Source organism: Magnolia sinica, chromosome 19 (genome assembly GCF_029962835.1).
Source record: "Magnolia sinica isolate HGM2019 chromosome 19, MsV1, whole genome shotgun sequence".
NCBI lineage: Eukaryota > Viridiplantae > Streptophyta > Magnoliopsida > Magnoliales > Magnoliaceae > Magnolia > Magnolia sinica.
Window position 1 is genome coordinate 68815788 of NC_080591.1, and position 7219 is coordinate 68823006.

The 7219-nt window shown below is 36.2% G+C and overlaps 1 pseudogene; it reads left to right on the plus strand.

The window, feature by feature from the left end:
* Positions 1 to 292: 292 nt before the first annotated feature.
* LOC131235322 (beta-cubebene synthase-like) lies at positions 293 to 6610 on the plus strand (annotated as a pseudogene).
* The last annotated feature ends 609 nt before the right edge of the window (positions 6611 to 7219 follow it).

Below are 7219 nucleotides of genomic sequence, written 5' to 3' on the forward strand. Positions count from 1 at the left end.
ATAATTTAATTTGGGCTGTTATAGTGTTGCCCATGATCTTGTCGCCATATGGGCACAGGCATTTTGTTGAACTACATAAAATTTTGTGTCTCCCATCTCTTGTTTTCCCTTGCTTTTAAGTCTTGGTTTGGCTTTTTTCTTTATGATATTGCTTTACCACATTGATCGTGTACAAGTTTTTCTTCCCACAACATTACCGCCATTTAAAAATTAATCCCAATCGTGTTCTAGATTGCTACATGAGAAAGTACATGACTGCAAGTTGCACTGCATCACATGAAATCACACATGACGTGCATGGGTTGAGTTGGGTCACTAATCCCATTCAATGGTACTCTTTTGATGCCAACATGTAACTTGTCTACCCTCATGTGCCTATAAATACACAACCGTCTTAGCTTTTAAAGACACCACTTGATTTCAAACACACAACTTGCCACCTTCTTTGTCTTCTTCTCATAAAATCATGGCTCTTATTCTTAGTAGTGGTCACTCAGATGGTCCCACCACTCAACAGGAGAGAAGGAAAGAAAAAATTGGTCGTGCTTGTGTAAATTATCACCCTAGTATCTGGGGTGATCGCTTCATTGCAGCCTCTCAAGATGACAAGGTGAGAGAGTTATTTCCATGTGTTCAATAAGTAAATCATGTGCCATATATATATATATAGATATATATATATATATATATATATATATATATATATATCTACCTATAGTTGAGGGTGTGTATGTTATGTTCCCAGTTAAACTGGTTTGACAAATTTTAGGGCCTTGCATGTAGGCTTCAAAGATATGGAATCTAGTAGAGCCTAAAGTGACTGCATGGGTGCATACATATTAAGTGTCATCATTTACACATACACAAGCATATACATACATTTATTTTAAGTAAAAAATTTCTTTGTTTTAAGTAATTTAAAATTGTTGTTATTAATCATTTCTCCAAAATCTATAAAAATCTTGATATCAATGTGATATTTCTTGCTATGATTGTCTGACTATTTGTGGCATTAACAAAGGAGCTTGATCCATGCACTAAGAAACATGCTGAAAAACTGAAGGAAGAAGTGAAGAAAATGATTTGTGATATCAATAATTCATATAAAAAAATGACTTTGATTGATGCAATTCAACGCCTTGGTGTTGCCTACCACTTTGAAATGGACATAGAAAAGGAATTACATCCGATGTATGATGACAAAATCGATAATAATGATAATGGTGATAATCTTCGTGCTACTGCTCTCTGATTTCGACTACTAAGGCAACAAGGGTATAATGTGTCATCTGGTAAGTATCGTTCAAATAAATGATGCATGCATCTGTGTGCATGTATGTAACATGCATGCATTTGTTGACACATATGCGCACCCACACACACATGCAGATGGATAATAGATGTATGCATTTACATGCCCACACATGGCCACAACAGGTGCTTTATTCTAGTATCATTGCTCAAAGTCAAATAAAATCATTTGTCAAGTCCTGAAAATTTTGGATTGTGAAACAGATGTGTTTAGAAAGTTTAAAGACAATGAGGGTAAGTTCAAGGCAACATTTAGTAGTGACATTTGGGGTTTATTAAGTTTATATGAAGCAGCATACCTTGGCATACATGGGGATGATATACTAGATGAAGCCATTATCTTCACCACCAAGCACCTCAAGTTGGCATTGCCGCATCTTACCTCTCCCCTAAGAAAGCTAGTACAACTCGCATTAGAAGTGCCACTTTGCAAGCGCATTGAGAGGCTACAGTCAAGATACTACATCTCAATCTATGAGGAAGACAAGGAACGAAGTGATGTACTATTGGAGTTTGCAAAGTTAGATTACAATTCATTACAGCCCTTGCACAGGAGGGAGCTAAGAGAAATCTCAATGTAAGTTTTATACCGTGCATGTGAGTTTTCTCCCAGGAAATTATCTAAACATCCAAATGGTTCAATATTCGCTTATCCCATTGCTAGCAACCCATCTTGCAATAATCACAAAGGAACGATGATCTTATCCATCTGATCAATAGCATGTAATATGGACAATCGGGATTAAATATAGAAACAAATAGCTTCGGTCACCATCTGATGATATAAAATGGGCCTCAACATCAATTCTTTATGATTTCAAAGGACTGCAGTATGGTTCAATATTGCTAACAATCCCATCCATATGGTTTGGAAAAAATATGGATGTCTGTAATACAATGGCCCAAATTCAAAGGGTTATGATCATTCATTCCACATGATTTTTCCAACATGGCTTGCCCTAATGTTAAGTATGGATGGGCACTTTGTGTCAGTAATTAGCGATCCAATATATCAATTCAAAGCTTTAATGACATTACTAACATTTCTTTAGGTAAACAAGGGAAGCGGATCACATACCGAGTAAACTCTATGAGGTTCACCATGATTTACATATTTTATCCACTGTCCATCCATTTTACTAGATAATTTTAAGGCTTGAGCCCTAAAATGAAGCATATCCAAAACTCAAATGGACCAAGTCACATAAAATAGTGTGAATTGAATGTTTACCATTGAAAAATTATTGGGGATACTACTAAAAAAAAATAGGGTAACACCGACGGTTAAAAACCGTCGGCAATGACCTTCCCTGACGGCTAGAAGCCGTTGGGAAAAGGGGCGTGGAAGTTGCTCGCGGACAGATTTAAACCATGTCTGTATTAGATAAAGCTTATGTTTGTGTTTTCCCTTCATCCATGTCTGTATGATCCTATGAACGGGTTGGATGACAAATAAACATCACTGTGAGGCTTAATAAGGTTTCAATGGTGGAAATCATTATTCCCACTGTTTCATGTGATATGATCCACTTGAGCTCTGAATATGCTTCAATGTTGGCCTCAACCCCTTAAACGAGCTAGAAAAATGGACGGAGGGCGTGGATAAACCACACACATTCACGTTAACACAACTGAGCTTACTTGGTACAATGAGAGCCTACCAAGTAACTTAGTAGGCAATCTGATTTCACACACAAAACGTTGATTTCATCAATGATTAATAGGGAACCTTCATATTGCACAAGAAATTAGTTTGTGCATACCAATGATAAGGCTACTTAAGCCATTGATATGAAGGCTCCCATCTTGCATACACCACGCCCTTTTCTTCCATTTAATGTGATTGTTGTTATTGTGTGCCTTCTTACTCATGTTTATATGTCAACTTTCAAAAGATCAAGGGTTGTCTATTTGAAAACAATAAATACCAGGGCTTATAATCCTTGGCCCACATGTGCATCATTAGAAAAGTTACCTTTCAACATGGGTTGGATTGTTTATGTGTCTTTCATAGCTGGTGGAAGGAAAAGGACTTTGCTGGAAAGCTTCCATTCGCCAGAGATAGGGTGGTTGAGTGTTACTTTTGGATATTAGGAGTGTACTTCCAGCCACATTATTCACGACCTAGAAGGATGATGACAAAAATGATAGCCTTAACATCAGTTATGGATGACATTATGACGTATATGGTACATTGAAGGAGCTTGAACTATATACCGCTACACTTGAAAGGTTTGATACATTCACCTTACATGTGGGTTATCCTTGTACCGATCCAAATCATCCAAAAATGTAGAGAGTGTGGTCCAAAAACTGATGGCTAAATCAAATTTAGTCATTCATGGTTCAAATTTAGATAAGGAGATCATCTGATCAATTAGATTTGTGGGATGCAGCATCTAAAATGATGCCCACAATTTGTATGTGGATCGATCACGGGTATGCCATGTGTACAGTAGCTGATGGTTTCATATGGAGAATGTACAAAGACCATTTTCAGTTGAAAAGGTGCAATTGGGTACTTCAATTTTTCAAGTGGGATCGTGGGGATATCAATCAGCTGCTAGACTACATGAAAGTACATTTTGTGGCACTCTTAGATGTGGTTGATGCATTTGAGGATGAACTAAATCGGGAGGGAAAATCATACCATGTGCACTACTTAAAGGAAGTGGTAGGTTGCAGTTCCATTAAAATTAAAATTGCAGTAGCCTAGCTAGGGCAGGTACATACCACTGACTGAGCCTGAAGTAGACTACGTCCTACCCTTGCCGATCTCTAGTAGGGATCCAGCAGATTTGTGTGGGGGCCCACTGTGATGTATCTATTTGTCCACGCCATCCTTTCCTTTTCACATGTCATTTTAAGGTACAAAAAATTGGTAGATCCAATGCTCAAGTGTGGACCACACTGAATAGTAAGCTTTGCTTGCATACAATGCATAAAACATTAAATGCAAGTCATTTTAGGTTGCATTAATTTAATGCAAGAGTTATCTATGGTGTAGTTCACTTAAGAGTTGGATCTGCCCCAGTTTTGGGTTAATACCTTAACCTAAGAAAAGGGATGGACAGTGTGGATAAACAGATACATCATGGTGGGCCCCCATGATCTTCCCGCTTCCCGCTAGAGACCACCAATGGTTAGAACTTAAATGAGATTCACCCGGTACATCAGGTCTTATGCCTCATAGGAAACAGTTGGGATAACCCACCATTAGTTTTGTGTAGGGACCATCCTGATGCTTATATGCCAACCCATCCAATCATATCATGTGCCTAATCCACAAGAAAGGATGGCTGAAAAAGTCCCAATATTCCAAGACTAATGTGGCCAATATATAATGAGAATTTTTGTACATTTTAAATTCCTAGCCCACCCAAGTGCTGAATCCACAGTTTGGGATGAAAGCAAAAAAAAAGGGGGATGGAGTGTTATACCAGGTGGATTTCATATAGCATCAAATCATTTGTGAACCTTAGATATAGTTACCACTTAGCTTGTAGGTACCTATGTAAGGTTGCCAACAAATTTCCTTAAACCATCAATGTGCATTTTGCATGGTTCAATCGGTAAAGATAGCCAAGCAGTACATATAATTGTTAATATTGTTTCTTTATTTCTTTTATTTTCTTTGTTTATCTTTTTATTTTTTTCTCTTTTTTGTTTTCTAGTTTAAAAACCTGAACAATGCCTACTTAGACGAAGCAAGATGGGCTAGTTTAGGATATGTGCCAACCCTTGAGGAGTACATGAGTGTTGCCTTAATGAGTTTTGATTATCCTATGCTTTCTGTGGCATCTCTCATTAGCATGGGTGAAGTTGTAACAAAGGAGGTCCTTAAGTGGGCCATCCATGTACCACCAATGATTAGGACTTGTTCTACAATTGCCCGACTGATGGATGACATCCCATCAAACAAGGTATGATATATCCAATCAAAAAAGATATTGTCCTTACCCTTGTGATGACCATACACATTAGCCATTTTTCTAGGACAAAATTTTTGTACATGTGGCATATATGTAACTCAAGTTAAACTGTCCAACTCTTCAGCCCAACTTTATATGAGTCATGATCCATAAATTACAATGAACTAATGATCCTAAGTGGCCTATTAATGGACATGTAATGAATAATTAAGATGGAAAAAAACAGAGATGGAAAATAGTGAACAAACCAACTGTAGCAAAGAAATGTCCACTAATCATAGGTCAGAATCATCTAATCAATTTTTTTTTTTTTAAACTTTTACAAAGTGGGTCCCACAGTTTAGATGATTTGATTAGAGTTACATGTATGCTGTAATAGCTAGTGCCTGAAGCATTCTGCCCTGTTATCAAATAAGTCTCCTGTTCAAATGATTTTGAGAAAAAAAATTTAATTTGTTAAAATGATTTTGTTAAAATTTTAAATTCTTAATTTCAATTTTTTCATATTTTATTTTATAATTATTACTTTTCATTTGTGAAAATTTTTTAGAGACTATTTCCTTGATTATATGAGAAACACTGAAAATGATTCAAACTATCTATATATAGCATAAAAGGTTTATCTTCAGTTGATGACCACCCATCGCATAGCCCCTTCCTTGGAGATTGATTGTCTTTTTAAGATTAATTTAATTAGCCAATACTGATATCCAAGCATTAGCAAAGAATATGGATTGTCTAAATTGATCATATGCTGTGTAACTTTATAATATAAATAAAAATAAAAGTCTTAGAAAAGCAAAAATCTATTTTGAAAGGAATTTATTTTACAATTACAAAAATAAATTTCTACTATTTAATGAATTTAGATGAAAACATAAAATTGAAAAATATATATTACCCAAAACAAGAAGAAAAAAGAGATGAGTGATATTTTTTTTCGATCTAATAATGTGTGAAGCTTGAACAAGAGATACAACACATTGCATCAGCAGTAGAGTGCTACATGAAAGAGCATGCAATCTCGTATGAAGAGACTATTCAAAAGCTCCAAGAAATGGTTGCACAAGGATGGAAAGACATCAACAAGGAATGCCTTAAACCCACTCCAGTTCCTATGGCTGTGATTATTCGGGTCCTGAATCTTGCATGCGTGCTCGAAGTCGTATACCAGCATGGAGACCTATACACCAATTCCAACGTTGAAACCAAAGAATGGATTGCAAAGGTGCTTGTGGAACCCCTCCCACTTTGAGATGATGGGGCATGCTCTATCTTATTATACATCGACCATTATTCTTGTGATGTGTCGGCGGCAAGACCCTACCTGATATTAGCTTTATTGAGTAAAGAAATGGCGCAATTATATCTCAGCTATTAAACATTTCATCCTGCATACATGAAAAATTGGGCCATGTGAATGACAAGTTAGAAATTGGACATATGCCATGTTATTAAAGCTGTAAGTACATAAATCGTTATACATATGAATCTTCCATCCTTGGCACCGATTCTACCTTTACCTAACAAAGAAAGAAAAAGGGAAGAAAATGTATGGTTTGTTAGGATTGCTGAAGACTAAAAATGAAGAAATGATATTTTGTTGGGAAACACCATTTCTAAAATGTTGTGGGAAAGTGTTAATAGCGAAAAAGTCCTTAAATCATATTCAATTTCGGAGCAACCAACAGAATGTCAAATGGAATCAGTGTGAGTTAAGAATAGAATCTTAGATGTTATTAAAATTACCTTTTAAAGAGTCTAGAATCTCTCCATTCTAAATTCAGATAAACTAGATGTAGGCCAAATCTTGAAATCGCGCAATTCTGCAAATTACTTAGGTACCTCGTTGTCTATTGGAGGGAAATGAACCCCAAAATCCAAGTTGCAGGTTTGGGATATTATTGAAGGTCATTTAAACACCTTCTAAAAAAGCCCAAGATCAACTCAATCTAAGTTGGAACAAAGAAATTATT